Below are 17,354 nucleotides of genomic sequence, written 5' to 3'. Positions count from 1 at the left end.
TCTAACAGAAAGCACTGGTTTCTGTATGAATACTCAGATAACGCTCTTTAATGATTCTTTATCTCTGTGTTGTACGTAATGCCAGCGTTTTTCATAACGCTCACTTTTTAAATCCGATAATTTAATAATAAGACAGGAAGGTGAAGAAGGGATGCTGGTTTTGTTTTGCTCTGCTTAGTACCGAAAGCGCACACTGCTTTAGCGCAGTTTCCTGTTTATTCAGCCCGCTGTTATACAGTCGACGTGATCTGTTTACAGTATCTTTAATAATAGTATAATAAAAATGTATTAAATCTCTGTTCCCTCCAGTTTTTACGACTTACGCGTTTGAACTTCGATCAGAATATTTTGCGTTTGCTTTCCCAATTGTGTCTCATAAAATGAGATGTAAAGTGTTGTGACTAATATTTTCTCTAGGAAATATATGTATATGCTAAATTTTCTTAGAACACTACAATGACTTATCTTGACCACAATAACATGCAGTTTGAATATATTAATTTAGACCTCGTTCAGACACCTACTTTGGATAACAAGTTAATGTATTTATGTTGGTGAGTTTAATGTAATTTAGTAACTAAAATATATGCAGGTTTACACAGCGTCTATAATCTGAGTTATGAAGACTGATATGGACCCGTGTTACTTTGCAGTAGTTACTAGAGTAAGTAAAACCTAGTTTATGTTTTATGCCATTAATGAACGTATGATTCTAGACGAGTTAAGATTTTGTCTTTGGACATGTAAAGCTTGAAAAAAGTTTAATAGATGCCCTTCAGATTTGCCTTTCTTAATGATATTTAGTATGGTCTGTAGTTGCTGCTTGGTCTATTGTAGGTTATTATCAACTAATGCGTGCTAAATGAAAATATGGAGAGATCACATGTAACCTGGTCAAAATGAAATTTAATGAAGTGTTACTGGCTAGCCTCTTGTGACCTGAGGCGTTTGCTTGAAGCATTTTCCTCCACCTTTTCTAACTAAATGTACTGGAGATGCCTGCCAGTTATTATTTATTTTCTATTTTTAACAGCAAAATAAAATGCTGTTCTGAGGTTCAGGTTTTACGATATGAATTTAGTTATATTGGGATGTCACTGTGCTGTGATTAGGAGTAACACCCAGTGGACGATTCTGCGGCTGCGGAGGCCTGACTTCTACATGTGTTGTGTAATCTCACACAGCAGCTGATTGGTCACCCCCAGAGCCCCTTTATATCAGTATTAAATAAGGCCATGTGGCTTGAAGACCTGATTGACAGGCATCTGTCTTAGTTATATGGAGCACTGCAGCATTATGGGAAAACACCTAATGGTGCCTGCTAACGTCCCAGCATGGTATAGGATCCAGTCCCCCCCCCCCCCACACACACACAACACTGTACTAGGTAAGCAGTTTCTCGATGTATGTCTGTACCAGCTAAACTCTGTTGTTTAAACGGGTAAAAATGATAACACACTTCAATATAAAAGTGTTGAGTCAGCAGCTAACTGCACAAATGATCATCCCCCGCGCTAGATGTGGGGTCGTGACCCAGACATCTATGCGATCATCAGCGAGAGGTGCTCCTTTAAGCGTTTCATGTGCAGATGAGATCCTGCCTGCAGGTGAATTGTGGGTGTGTCCATTGTCCCCCAGATATCCCCAGCTGCATCCTCAGCAGACTTTTCTAGTCGAAATGGGTGTTGTGGCTAATTTACATTTAATTTATCTAGCAGACACTTTTACCCAAAGTGATATACATTTTTGGGAAAGCAGGGTCAGACCATCCCTGGAGCAGTGGCAGGTTAAGGGCCTTGCTCAGGGACCCAAGAGTGACATCACTCTGCTGAGCCTGGGATTTGAACCAGTGACCATTTGATCACAAGCACAGTGTCCTGATGCACACAGCGCCCCCAATAATTTACCTAATATGAGAAGGGTGTGATCTCAGTCTCCCTCTTGAAATGAATTTTACTTGAGTCCTCTCTTCTAGGGGTGCCCAACCGTTTGACGTCCACAAATTGGTTTACACTGTAAAAAGATTTCACCGGTAGAATGGGTGATGGGGGAAAAATTTGCTAAGTGTGCAATGTGTACAGAAATGTGGGACAAATCTCGTATTTTTGTGGATGGATATGTGACACAGCACTTCAGTATGGGGTGTAATTTAAGGCCAGGTGGAATACTAGACTGAGGTTTGGGACCCTACGCTCTGCGACGGAAAATCTCGGACCACTCCTGCTTTGCATGCGGTGGAAAATAAGACATAAAGCTCTTTGAATATCACGCAGGGGAGACTGTAAAAATAACACGTTTAATTTCAAAATCTCTGACAGCTGCACTCATCAGCCTACACATCTCAGAGGCTGTGTGTTTTTTAAGAAGCTGGGTGACATACTGTGGAAAAATAAGGGACAGATACCTCGGTTTGGCCAGTGCCTGGTAGTGCAGTACAGTCCTCATCCTGAGCCGACACCAGCAGAACCCAAGCTGTCCTCTATAACACAGTCATTATGTATGGAAAAGTAACAGATAACACTGAAAAGACAAAAAAATAATCACCCCCTGCTTTGACTAGACAAAAACTGGTCCTCGGGGACCAACAGACAGTCCATGTTTTTGCTCCTGAGGGAGCAAAAATGTGGACTGACTGTGGGTCCCTGAAGATTGGATTGAGAAACACTGGACTAGCGAATATCAAGCTTCAGACCCATCAGCTCGCCCTCTGGGTCTTGCCTAAAAAAATATCACCAAAGGCTTCTGGGCTGGTCCCGGCTCAGGAGTCCGAGCTGAGGTGCAGTCAGAAAGAGCCCCAGGGCACTTTGTCACGGGCCACGGCTTGACCTCTGGGCAGCGGTGACCAGCAGAGAGGCCACAATGTTATTCTTGTGTTCAAACAGAGGCGACTGTTTTGGCGACGGTCCAACCATCGATCTAAAGCCCTATGAGTCCACGCTTCTGTGTCTGGGATTCTGTGTGACACAAAGTGGGAGTATGAGACAGGTTCAAAAGGCCGAGTATTTACCGTATGTCATACAGCTCCTGCTCAGAGTGCGGCCGGCCCAGTTCAGATCTAAAACGAGGGCTGGCTTGAGCACAGTGATGCAGTTTTTCTGTGCTCTCATGCAGCACGTGATCCAGCAGGGTGCTACTTGTGTGTTTGTGTCTGCGTGGTGTAAAGATCTCTAACGCAAACCTGCTGTCTCCCACGTCCCTCTTGATTGCTACAAATGAATCCTCATGTCTCTGGAGATTAAACTATGACTGTAGTGTCAGTCTGTATCAAACCGGGAGGATGACTACCTCGATGAAGAACGCGGGGATATTCCTGACAAGTGCTTCCAGCTCCTCAAGGCCACTTGCTCTGTCGTAATCAAGCTTAAATCCACTGATGGTGGATATTGCGAGTTCACATGTTTGTCTGTGAAGAGGAACAATGAAATTAGCGAAAACTTTCTCTTAAAATACCCATACATGTGTGCTTTATTCCACATTGAGGCTGGATTCTTGTAATTATACTCAGATTATGGTTTATATATTTTTCAAGATGATAACTTAGTTGAAGGATTTTGCAAATTGAGTCTTCTAAATGATACTTATAAATCATTTACACTGAACATTTTAAATATAATTTGGTTCACAGGAATAGCAATGGATATTTAATTGATTTTATATTTCAGTATAGCTTTTACTGTCTCATGGTTTTTTTTTACTCTAAATTATGTTTTGCACTATAATATAAGAAGTATGCATGATGTTTATTCATAGAATGCTGTTAAAAATTAATTTTGTTTCATGTGGATTACATTTTCAGGGCAAGAAAGGCTGTTTACTGAAGTGGTTTATTTAAAAGGATATATTGATCTGTGGAAAAGTTACACTGAAAAATCATACAGCTTTGACTTCATGAGCTGTTCAGTAAAACCCCACCTTCTAAGATAGGACTGACCAAGTCAAGTGTCTTCTGGAAATCATGTGGCACCTCATGCCAGACACAGCAGGGCTCTCTGAGCGGGCTGGAACATCTCAGACATCTCCAGTGGTAGGAAGCCAGGTCACATGGGCTGTCTGCTGGCTCACTGTATTGACCCCGGTCAGGCCAATGTGAGGGCTAACTCAGGGATCCCGGCCAATGAGCTTCCATCATCCCCACTGGGTTATTTTATGGCGCACAAACACGGCATCTGGCTATTAGAGTCAGAAAAAACGTAACATAGTTTTTATTCAACGAGGTCTTTTTTGCAGTTCTTTTTGGCAGGAAAGGTCACCTTCTATGTGTTTGACTTAAAATACAGGTTTCGTTCATCTTATTTGTTTGTGTGTTTTCATTATTTTTATAGAATTTGGGCCAGAAAAAAATGTTGAACCGGAATGATTTAGAAGGTGATCGAAATGGCATCAGTTTGAGACAAAAAAATTATGTAGTATTAAAGAGTACTGAACTCTGATTTCAATCTAATAATTCCACCTGTAAAGGCGACATTTCCCGAGCACTTTTCTTAATGTTAAACGAAGAACTGTTTTCAGGTAATACGGTTTCCTAAGATTGGACAGAAGCTTAGAAGCGCTGAGGTCAGGAGAGCCCACGAGAAAAGGTAAATTGTCAGATGTTTCCCTGAGGACCGACGACACTTACAGATCATGGTAAAAATGAAAGCAGAAATACTGGTTATTAATGTGCTGAGTTAAGCAGGAGACTGAGATTGTATTTCACCTGTCACTGGAAATAATGCCTTTCCATCTTGCTTCTCCTTCCCTCTATCAAATGCAATAAAAACAGGAAGCACTGTAATGTTTTATAGTGTTTCCGTGGCCGCATGATCTGCCTCCTTTGGTTCCTTTTGATGGAATGGTACGTGTCCATCTGCGGCTGTGTGTTAGTGCCTTTGTGACTTTTGTGACTTTTGGGGACGGTGTTTTAGCGCTCTGAAGATGTGGAAAATTACACGCTGCGATTCATATGTGCCGGTCCTGCTAACGGTGCCGTATCGTTGCCCTTGGCACTACATGCGAGAGGCCGGCCACACTGGAGTGAGATCCCGGTGATGGAAATCTGCGGATCGCTGGGGGGGGTGGAGTAACTCAGGTAATAGGGTCAGCAGTATGAAGAAAATGTTAAATGTGTTAAGCTGCTAGAAAATGCAGAGACGTGGCTTTTAGAATTAGGTGATCAGTGGTCATTGTTGACAGACCACAGCACACAACAACGAAATGTGTCCTCTGCATTTAACCCATATGTGACATAGCAGGGGGCAGCTAATTCAGCACCCAGGGAGCAGTGCTTGGGGGTGGTACCTTACTCAGGGTACCTTAGTGGTGCCTTGCTGGTCAGGGATTCAAACCAGTAATTTTTCAATTACAAGTGCATTTCCCTAACCATCAAGCCACCACTGCCCACAAAAATCATGCTAATCGTCAGCTAAGTCGGCCAGTGTACAACAGGCTGCTTGTGCTTGCCTGCTAGTTACTGGATTGTATTTACAAATTTTTCGTTGGCAAATACAGTTTAATTGTTTTTTTTTTATTACAGCCCATTGTTATTTAGAATAGAATAGAGGTCCTTTATTAATCCCTGTGAGGACATTGTCATTTTGCCTGTCCTGTCTTGCTCTCAGTGACAGAAACATATACAGGTGAGAGCAAGCCTGGGGGGTCTCAGTGCAGGGCTACCCAGCATGCAGTGCCCCCGGAGCTGTGGGGTTGAGAGCCCTGCTTCAGGGCCCACGGACATGTGACTGTTCTGCCAGGGCTCAAGCCGGTGACCTTCCAATCACAGGCACAGAGGCTTAGCCCACTGAGTCAGAACCTTCCCCCCCCCCAAAAAAAAGACTTATAGTGAGGAGGTACAATTTATATGTGCTTTATGGAATTTGAACCCACAAGCTCTGCATTGTTAGCGCAAGGCTCTGAGCTACAGGACAGCTTAGGGAAACCTTGCTGTAAATGGAGTTGATTTGGTTAATTCCTGCACACTTTCCTGTTTATTCCGTTATTTCTGAAAATATATAAATATTGTACCATGTGTGAAGTTTTTCTAACTCATGATTCACACTGTAATGATCCTATCTGAAAGAGTGGGTATCCCATTCTCTTCCAGCCTCTCATCCCCAGTTTATCCACAGTACCATTAAGAAGTAACGTAAATGATGCCAAAATCCATATTAACAATCGTGTAAAATTTCTACATTCTGACCCGGATCCGCTTGCTGCTCTCGAGCCCCTCAGACCTGCAGCAGAGCATTTAGGGGGGTTTCATAGGGGCACTTAAAGGAAGCTGGGGCCAATAAGCTTGTTTTTCCTGTTGATTTATTCTAGTTCTTTAAGAAATGTCGGCCCCTGAGCGGCCTGCACTCAAGCAAGACAGGCCCCAAAGAGCCCCCACACCCCTCACTGGCAGTAGGACACTTGGGGGACAGGCACAGCTGGATTTTCGGATCCATATCTTGGTGTCATTGCTTGGGTTGGGCTCAGTGTGCATCATCGGCCTGCCAGGCTGGGCCAGACCTGACCACGTGGAGTCGGGCTCGACCCCGTGCCTGCACCCCCGCCCCCGCAGCTGTGTTCCCGGAACAGGCACGTGCTGGCCAGCTGTGGGTCCTCTGCACACCGCCCTCTCTAATCACATTTGCTGGCACTGCGCGGCTCCCGCTGAGTGCGGGAACAGGCCTGCCGGTAACGTCTGACATTGTCTGGGCCTCCCAGAAGTGTCGTCCATAACTCTGCGTGTCCTGCTTGTGCGGCGGCTGATCAATAGGCCCCGACACAGGTAGCATTCAGCTTGAGAGCTCATTGGTCATCGGCAGCAATATTTGCCTCTGAATTACCCATATATCTTTAAACTAATGGATCTGGATTTGCAACAGAACAACTGTCTTTCATTTATGGCAAGTTTTTCTTGTAATCCAAAATTAAGACTTTGCTTTGCTGATTTGGAGGTTTTGCACTACCACTGTAGTCTACTCTTCACTTCCTGAAAATTCCTTGAGCACAACCCACAGATTGCCTATAAAAAGTGAGACAGGCTGTTCTAGAAAATCCCCACATGCACGCGAGTGACAGAGGTCATCTCTGCTGTTCTCTCAGTCTGTCCGGACGCTGTTTCAGCAGCGGTGGAGATGCTCCGTTAAGATCTATTTGCCAGGGACTGTAGTACCACGGGACGCTGGATTTCTTTTTAATTGACATTGGCAGTTTTTATGGAACCACTTAAATTTTAGCTTGGTGAGATTCAGCCTCTGGGTGGCTCTCAGGGGTTTAATTGCATTAGCATTAGCGATGAAGTAATCGGTCGTGTCTTTGACCCTGATTGTCGGCAGTATGTTGTGCGACCTCCTAAGCCATGGTTTAGGTTCACTAAAGTAGACCGTGCGAGTTCCTCTTAGATGACCGCTGGCTGACCACACGGGGCACTGTCACCAGTGCTGTTATATAATGCAGTTTTATATAAGGTTTATGAGCTCAGGAAACAGCTTGCAGTCTGTGCTAAACAAGCAGAGAGTGGTCCTTACAGGTCTGGCCTTATGGTCCCACTGTATCAGTGACCTTTGCGGTCTTACGGTCGTGATGTAGCAGTGACCTCCTCGGCCTTATGGTCCTGATGTATCATGACATCCGCGGTCATGACATCATCCACATCATGACGTCTTGGCAATCTTACAGTCCTACAGAATCTTTGCACGAATGTCAGTCACGTCAAAGGCTGTCAATAACGGTGAGATGGGGGGGGGGGGGGGGGGCTGACAGTAAGTGCAAGCAGAGCAATAGAGAAGTGAAGCCTTTGATGGTCCTGCACGTTTCGGTACTCTCTTCACAGACGGCCATGTTCTCGAGGTGTCCACCGAGTGTGTGGGAATAGAAACTCCCCTCAGGAGTACTTGCACGCTGCTCTCCGCACACCTGATCACTTCAGTTCTGTTTCATTTACCTATAGGTAGTAAACACAGTGTTGTGTTAGTGTGTGTTGTTAACATTCACTGGTACTTCCTAGAAGTATGGCGGTGTTATGCTGCATCAGGAAGATTCTCTGAGATGTCAGCGAGTCAGAGCAGGGCCGCAGTCTTGCAAGAGGGGACAGGGCCGCTGCACGAAACGGGGCCTTTGGTTATAGTTTATACCCAAATACTGAGAGCGAAACACTGTGGCTTTTTAAAGCAGGGCTGTGACAGGTGAATATATCCAGAAACATGATTAGGGTTCCCCTGATTTTCATATAGTCAGGGTAATTTAATGCATTTAGTGCTTGGATTCCCAGTGTTTTTGTTTATATATAAGCAGACAGTGTGTTTTTAATGCAAACACAGAAAATGCTGAAAATGCTGAGAGGTTATTGAGTTCGTGGGTGGGTGGGTTAGGTGGAGGATGGGGGCTGAGGGGGCAGAATGGCTGGTGACAATCCGAAATCCTGGGTCTAGCAGTGAAAGGATGTGCATTTAGGGTAAGGCTGGCAGATACGGACCAAAAACGGCATCTTAGTATTCTTCGGCAGAATAGCAATACACGATACGCAGAGTGTAATAAATTATGCCTATACCAGTGTTGCGTGGATCAAACACAAAAGCTGCGACATAGAAGTGTTACCCTCCATTGCATCTAGCAAGAAGGTGTCTCCTCAGCTTATGACATTGCTCTCAAAACAGAAGGTGAATGTTTAGGAACAAAAAAACATATTTGGCAAGAATGCCAACCATTGAAAGTGCATTTAATAACTGCATTTTAAAGCACTAGTCTTCTCATAAAACAAAGATTTTTTAAAAATATATATGATTTTTCAAAAATATCTGTAAGTTTTTAAAAACAAAATGAACCAAGTAACAGTGTTGTGACTTTAAAAAAATTATGGATTAACTTTGATAGCCCTGATTTTAACACGTAATTAAAGTAAATTGATATAAACACTATTGTCTCATCCTACATCTCTCTTGAAAATATAACGATATACTATAGAAAGTTCATGTATGGCCCAGCTCTGGTTTAGAGTGCTATCTGTGTCTGTCTGGAAAAGAGTCACTTTGGGTAACGTATTTCATGTGTTAAACATGCCAGTATAATTCTGCAGACACCTTTGCTCTGCCCAGAAGCCCTGTAGTCTAGTAGAATAATGCGGAATCACTTCACAGAGATTTTTTACAGAAGTAACCCGGTTTACAAGTGGTTTACTCTGGTACTCTGGTCTGGTTTACCAGTGTTTTTTTTTGTTTTTCTGTCCCAGTTTACCAGTGGGTTTCTTTGATACTCTGGCCTGGTTTACTCGTACAGTAGCTTTCCATGTTACTCCAACCTGGTTTACTGCTGGTTGTCTCCATAACTGGTCTGGTTTACCAATGGTTTTCTCCATTACTCTAGTCCAGTTTACTGATGGTCTCCTCTGTTTCTCTGGCCTGGTTTCTGGGGGCTTCCTTTGGGCTTACTCTGGATGTATTTACTGCTGATTTCCTCTGTTACTCTGACCTGGTTTACCAGTAGTTTTCTCTTTTACTCTGGTCTGGTTCACCAGTGGATTTCTCTGTTACTCTCGGACAATTTTCCAGTAGTTTTCTCTGTTACTCTAGCCTAGTTTACCAGTGGATTTCTCGATTACTCTGGCCCGGTTTACCATTGGACTTTTACCGCTGGACCTACCCGCCACCCCCCATTGATCAAAGTCACACCAGCCCTGCATTAAGCAGCAGAAAAAAAACATATTCTGCTCCCAGCTGCGTCCGCAAGTTACATCATCAGCGGTCCTGCGAGCTGAGGATGCCTCTCAATCCTGTGGCCCAATTGGTGGGCAAATGCGTCCCCCCAGCTGAATTCTGCTCCGATGTGAATATGGGCACAGTGGTGTACTTACACTTCACTTTTGGTGCTTAATAAATGAAAAATAAAAGATGCCTCAGACTGAAAATGTAAAACAAAGGTCGCTGAGTACTTGCGTGTGCAGCAAGAAAACTGCTTAACATTTCCAAGGGGTATATTAATCTGTCTTTCTGGATACCTGGATGTCAGTCAGTCTGACATTTTATTATTGTACATTAAAACACGTATATAAATGAAACATCCGTTTCTTCTGTGAGCTTGTGACCCTACATTTTAGAAGGTTACCTTGTCTTTTCTTTTTGGGGGGGGGGGGGTTGGGGGTTATAGCATTAGCATTGGTCTCTCATGCCACCGGAAGCAGACTTTCGCCTTAAAGGTGAGCGTCGTTCTCCACAGTGAAGGAGAGGTTGGGGTCCTTTCCACGCTCAGAAACAGCCCCCACACCCCGAGCATAAGTCCACCAGTAAGCAGTTACTTGGCCTCTGCTGGTTTGCTAAAATGTTCTCACTCATCTCTCCTTACTGGGCTCTCAGTTTGACCTTTTCCTCCACAGAGAACCTGATACGTGTTTTTTTTGAGCACTGAATTTTCTCTCAGAGAACATGGTCTGAGTAATTGACATTAGCTGTGCTGGTGACTTACGTTAGTCTGAATAATCTCTAAATAAAGCATGAGACACACTGGGCGGGGGGGGGGGGGGGCAGCTGTGTGTCCTGTTCCAGACTCAGCTGATAGGCCGCGAAGGAACATCGCGTCTCGCTGCCGAAATGATGTCACGGCCCGCAACCGCCTCCCACCCCTGGCCGTGCCAAACTTTTAACCGTATCTGATCTTGCAGCGGTACTGGGCTTAGAACCGCCCTCGTGCCGGAGATGCTAATGTGGGCCGCAGGGGGCGCCATTCCTTAGAGCTGCTGCGGCAGGGATTTTGCCGTGAGATGCTAGTCAGCTCCTTCTCAGAAGGAGCCCTTAGGTCTGCATAAAACGAATCGCTGTCCTAGGTCGTCTTCAAAAAGGCCGTCCTGGTGAAATTACTCACGCAACCGAGCAGTATCTGCAAGCCCGAGAGGACCGGGGGCGTGGGGGCGGTCGTCCGAGTCGCATTCAGAACCGCCACATCTCCGTTAACATGCCGGGTTGCAGGCGCACGGAGGCACAAGCGCTGCTGGAACATCAAGGGCCTCCTTATTCGGGGAGGGGGGGGGGGGGCTGCCCCCATATATAGCCCTGTTTCTTTGGCTGTTGCCCCATAATAGTGTTAGCATTAGCATTAGCGATGCCGCCAGAGAGCTGCAGGTGTGTAGAGGTGCTTGCCCCCCCCCCCCCCCCACATGGACACCCCTCTTCCTGTTTACAGAGGAGAGGTTCTGATCAGGTTGAGGGGGCACTGAGCCCGAACGTGACCAAACCAGCCTTTGCACATCAGAAGGAACATATTTTCTAGCAAAAAGAGTAAGGAGCCAGATATGATTCCAGGCCCAGAATATCTTACTATGTACTCAAGTATGTAGTAAGGAACATAGTAACTAAAAGGCTTAGTCACCTGCTGTGCTTCAGTTTTAAAGGACTATTGTATATTTCATTCATGTATATTTATTTTGTATTTGTCTCCAGTGCCTTGGGCACCTTCTGTCTGTGTTTAGCAGTGGCAGCATACTCCATTTCCTGATTAAGAGAGCATGTGAAAAAGCATTTACACGTCGGCGTAGTAAGTGGGCGGGGCTGAGCGCTGCATTGAATTCTGGGACACTCTGACTGAGCTGCGGAATGCGCACAGACTGATCCGGGTCACATACAGAGCGTTACTGCGGGGTGGTCTATATGATCTCCTGACTGTCAAGCAGCATGTCGATGACATCATCCGTAATATCACCGCATTTGTGTCCACCTGGCGCTGACTTTAAATTCGAGAGAATATCGGAGAATAAAATTTGATTTAGGCAATGAGGTTCTGCAGTTTTGTTTTTGTTGGATTTTTGTCCCAAAGTTAAACAGAAATATTTTCAATGATTTTCATTTGCGTTGAAGTATTCCTGATTATTCGAGGGCCGGGAGTTAGAATCAGGGGCGGCATGGTCCCCCTTGGTAAATTTGTTGGGAGATTTTGTGTGATAGTCGGTTGTTAGAAAAAGGACACGTCACAAGCAGGGCACGTGCGTTCAGGAGAAAGTGGCAGGTGCACAAGTCCCCCTCGTCCCTTTTTTCCGGAAATGTATTATTTTGTATTAAATGTATTTTTTTCAGGGATGTGGCACCACACCTTGTCCTCGGGCCTCGTCACACCCTTGCTCATCCCTGTCACTTTGCTGTCCGCTTTCTTTGCGCCCCCCCCCCTCTCCTTCAGCCTTCGTCCGTGTGTCTGGTTAATCCTTCTGGACTCGTCTTCCCGGGGGAGGCCAGCCTCTGAAGGCAGGAGGCAGGAGGAGTCTGCCCTATCCCCAGCGTGTGAGGGGAAACCCCCAGGCCCTGAAGTCCCCCCCCCCCCCAGTGGGCAGAACACCCCCCCCCCCCCCGCCCAGCGTCCTATTAATGTGCAGAAGCTGAGAAAATGTGATGCATCAGCGAGACAAAACCAGAGGATAAAGAAAGAGTGATAGAATCATCCAGAAGCATCCGTCTCCGTTTAAAGGGCCCTCGTCTAATTTATTGGGGCTTTAATCTCTGTGACTGTTACAGAAGCTGCTCCCAAACAAGCTGCCTCAGAGATCCCGGTTATGTTTCACTGCTGGTTTATTTATTTACGACCTCAGGAGATGGGTATCTATCAGCTATTACACACACATATTAGTATTGATATGCAATGATACCTTTCGGCCGCGATGCTTCAGTTTATGTCCTCGTGTTTTTTCTTGTGATTTAGCTGCACGCAGATACTCAGTCTGTAATGCCAGCTCATGATTTCACAGCCCATTTGCACTAAGGGTGAAGTGGCACGGCGATGCACAAGTGAAGCAGACAGAGAGTAAAGGGCGTGTTTGTGGAATCGCTGGCCGGCTCCTTATGGCAGCGCCGGCTTGGTTCGCTTCCGGAATAAAAGCGCGCTGTGCTGTACTTCCTGAAAGGCCAGTGAAAGGGTATTCCAGAAACCTGGCCCAGGCGCCCCCCCACTCCCAGCATCCTCCCTGGCCTGCACCTCGACCCCCCCAGAACACAAGTGGCCCATTGTGGCCCAGGAAGAAGAGACCGGGACGCACTGATTGATTCTCTCACTGAATACAAATGCTCATTTTCACAGGGCGCCGCGGTACAGCTGCTGAATGCTGAGCGCCCTGGTGCGCTCGCACGGCCTCGTGAGACACCACGGCCCATTGAGTCACGTTGGCGACACTGATTGGCTGACAGGCGTCCCCCGGAAACGCCGATTGACAAGCGCGCTGTCCTGTCAGTGCCGGCAGGTGCCGGTACGCCTTGTGAAGCATGCTCACCATTCATCCACATGTTACTGCTATTACAGTAAAACCGTCAATGTAAACATCATTATGAAATGAGTCTTCATAATTAGAGCTTAATTACCACCAGTAGAGAAATCCAAGACTATTAATGCTGCTATTTTGCATTTGACACTTTGTTTACACACTCGCTGCTTTATAACTGGACACTGTCACCTTATTTATTACTTAATATCCCACTCTTGTGTTGTTTATTGTTTATTGGTTGTTTATTGTTTGTTTATTGTTTCCGTAAATGACAATTGACATGTGTCTTTTTTGTTTTTTTCTGTCTTTTTGGAGTGACCCAAATGGTTTTTTGTCAAATGTGCTATCGTGCAGTGACTATAAAGAATTCTTTTTAACCACGAGGAAGCGGATTGCTGTGATACGGCTGTCTAGGACCCCGGCGTGACCCCCAGTGATGAGTGATCTAATGTGGTGCAATTTTTTTTCCCCCAAAACATGAACTATGAATAATTATGTAAATTACAGGCTGAGGTCACATGATTGCAGATTAAGAAGCTTGTCATTCTTCACGCGTCAGGGACGGATGAGAGCTGCCAAGGTGGATTTTAGTTTTTTATCCGGCTGAAACGTGGCCGATGATTTTCCCAAGGTCACGGAGGTCATGGCTGCCGTTTGTAGCAGCCTAAGTTGCCCTTGCTTGTGCTGCTTATTCTTCATGGGTGTATGGGCATGTAACGTCAATGGCAGCTATCAGACCCTCAGGAGAATATACCAGATGATACGTCCTCCCCAGGCTGGCACCTTCAGGATCTCATCCTCACTCACCTACCAGTATGAACTAGACCCAGACATAAAAGGATTTCCTTACGTCTCCCTCCGTGCAGAGGCAGAGGCAGCTGGGCGGGGCAGCTGGGCGGGGCAGCTGCATGTGCCGGCCATGTGCGAAAACCCACAGCGCTCATGCCATCCTGGAATTCCTGCCCGTCTTCAGTTCCTTACCCATGCAGGGCAGACTGTGGAGCGGGCGGCCACAGATTTTGACATTGCACGATACGTTCTGCGGGTCTGCATTTTGGCCGTGCAGACACAGTAGGCCTGCCCTAGAGAGTCACGCCGCCAGGCCTGACACCCATCATAGGTAACAGATCACCTCCATTTCATACCGTCTTCGTCACTGACCAGTGGGGGGGGATGTGGAATTACTGCCACGAATTTCCTATAGGTATAAGGATGCAAGTCATTCTGCAATTAACAACAAAGCACATTTTTCATTGTTTTTCTGTTTAGTACGGGAAACTGGTTTAGTCACTAACTCTACTGTGCAAGATGTAAAACTAAATTAAAAATGTACATAAGAATATTGATAGAATAAGAGCACAAGGGAAGCAACATCATAATTATTTGTATAGTGTAGACAGCCACTTTTCCTAAATATATTATTGTTCTTGCACTTGCCAGCGTATTCCGTGTTACACGGGTACCGGCTGAAAACTGACTGAGAGAATCTCAGTGCCGTTTAATGAGAGTTGGTGCAGAAAAGGCTGTAATCCACCATGACTGGGAGATCGATAACCCCGGGAGGAGTGTTCAGGCGGCCTTATCCTCCGCCTTATTACTGCAGTGACCTCTGTCTTTGCCGGTTACCCCACTTGCCCTAGAAATGAATTTGAAAAAAAAAAAGAGATATCAGCCCGTATCAGAAGGCTCTGTGCTGGGACTGGCAGGGGATGGGGCTCTGCGATGCCGGAAAGCCCATCTGCTGTTTTTGGCTGCAGGTGGGGGTCACTGGCGTTTCATTTGGACCATGCGCTCGCAGGAACTGCGACCACGGGCCGCAACAGGCTATTTTTGGACAGGACGCTCTATGCGATTCATACAAGTGCTGACAGAAAACAAGTCATTGTGAGATTGCGCCGTACAAGGGGAAGAACCAGGGTGTGGTCGGGCTAACAGAGGCAGTATCTCTGGAATGGCTGGAAGCTGGGATGGTGTACAATCATATCTTCTCGAGGTTCAGATGCATACCACACTGGTACCACGGTACATTGATTCTTTATGAACAGTGTTTCGCATTAGAAATTAGAAAATAATGTGAGTAAATGTTTTATCCAACGCAGAATCATTTTGAGGTAAAAAAAAATATATATATATATGTATATCAATCAGGGATCAAATATGGAATTCCTAAAACATAACGATTCCATACAAATCGAATCACGCTGAATGTCGCCGCAGATGATTTTTCCCGGATAACTGGACTGAGATCCAGGGAACGCAGCCGGATCCGTCCCTCTGCCTTCCAGAATCCTCCGGCGGGAGCAACAATGCCGGCAGATGGTTTGTCAGTGGCGGGTCTCGCAGCAATTCCCGCGGTGGGAGATGGGAGCTTCGGAAAGCGCCGCTTTGCAGTGACACCCTCTTCTCCGTGTTCTGTGTTAAGCTGCTGAGACTCGGGGGAGGTCACACCTCACAGGCTACCTGACATTTATGCTCACTCTCCTCATCTTATATTAATATTTTGGTTTTTTCTAATGTTTTTATATCTTCTGTAACACTGTTTATAAAGCTGGACCTTGAGGTCCATGTATTTGCTCCCTCCCAGCTCCCTGCCAGACAGTCCACATTTTTGCTCCTACTGGGAGCTGGGAGGGAGCAAAAACATGGACTGTCTGCGGGTCCCCGAGGACCGGATTGGCAAACACTGCTTTGTAATGATATGCAAGCATCTTAGCTGCATCTTAAGCACTTTCTCCTGTGAAAGAATGCCCCCTGAAGTCACAGGTGATTTCAGTTAAATTTAGCATAAATTAGCTAAACAGACGTTTATTCTTCCTGGGTTGTGATTTGTCTTGTCTGTTTGGCTTAGGGCTGGCATTGCAGGCTCCTACACTAAGGCTGCGGGTTTGAATGGAGCCCCGACTGTTTGATAACAATCTCTGTGATATACAGCATATAACGATCCAGACTCTTTATGTCCAGAGTGACGGCTTAGCTGGAGATGGCAGGACAGAAGCGCAGGACCTGAGGAAGGTGGAAACACTAACCCAGGGTGTAGGGATCAGGGTGGGCTGTTTAGTTTGGCTTTATTCTCCCCCTTAATAAATAAACATTTGCGTTTAAATGATTATGTTATGTACCCCCCCCTCCAATATGAAACTGTCACCTATTCACTTGCTTTAACACCCTGTTTATGGTGCCAGGAGGGGTGAGTGTGGAGACATACGCTGGGGAAACAGGGAGCAACCCTTCATGACAGAGCAGCCCCCCCCAGTTGAAATCAGAGCAGAGTTGGGGACCCCCTACTGACAGTACATGATCACAGCTCAGGACTCGATGATGTTTCTGTTTCTGGCTATGATTGAGGGGGGGCCCCTTTAGTGTTTCTCGGAATGCGTCAATTTACAAAATGATCCCCCCCCTGTAGGGGGTCATGCACCCCTGGTTGAAAACCAGGAAGGCCAAAACAAATCTGAGCATCAGCGATGAGGTCACCCTGCTGCTTCAGGCTCAGGGCTTCTTGGGAGGGACACTTGTTTGAAGAACCAGGGAAAACAGAACCCCCACCCCACCCCCTGTTCAGATGTGCTGTACAGATGATGCCTTTGCACTGTGGCCAGTAAACCACCCTTTCCAGCTCATTACCTGCCCCACAGCGCGCCTGCAGTGGGGAAACCCCTTTAGCTTCAGACTGCCGAGGAACGTCTTGGATGGATTATTCCGGAAAGCAAATAAGAGCCGCTTGTCACTGGAAACAAGCTGCGCTGATTTAATCACGTTTGGCAGCGAGTGTGCAGCTGTGTTCTGGGCCGCTCTGTCCTCACGTTGCCATCATGTGACACCTTTCCCCGTCACATGACTGACAAAAGGCCCCCCCCTCTAGAGGAATGTTCACATCCTTACCGCCACGTTCCTGCCTTGGCTCTTGTGATTCTTGTCTTTCCCAGCTTACATTTATAAGTGAATCAAAACGTTTAGTAAAATGGACCTGGTCGATCCAGTTCATTCTTTCTCAAAAGCTGTTTTGACACTACCCATATGTTCATGTATCTAATAGTTCCATATGGTATCGGTGATGAACTAAAGATATATATTTGCGTAATTTAGCTAAATACAGACTGGAAAATGTACCATAGATGCACACAAGGATTTTTCTTACTCTATTTAAAGTGAACATGTTGAT

At 45.9% G+C, this 17,354-nt stretch overlaps 1 protein-coding gene across 2 annotated transcripts in view; it reads left to right on the top strand.

Annotated features, from left to right (window-relative positions):
* Positions 1-17,354, top strand: part of LOC111847005 (OTU domain-containing protein 7A-like) — a 49,615-nt gene that overhangs the window by 594 nt on the left and 31,667 nt on the right. The window lies entirely within an intron of this gene.

The sequence above is a fragment of the Paramormyrops kingsleyae genome, chromosome 11 (assembly GCF_048594095.1).
Source record: "Paramormyrops kingsleyae isolate MSU_618 chromosome 11, PKINGS_0.4, whole genome shotgun sequence".
Taxonomy (NCBI): Eukaryota; Metazoa; Chordata; class Actinopteri; order Osteoglossiformes; family Mormyridae; genus Paramormyrops; species Paramormyrops kingsleyae.
The sequence above is the reverse complement of the archived record's forward strand: the minus strand, read 5'-3'. Positions and strand labels throughout refer to the sequence as shown.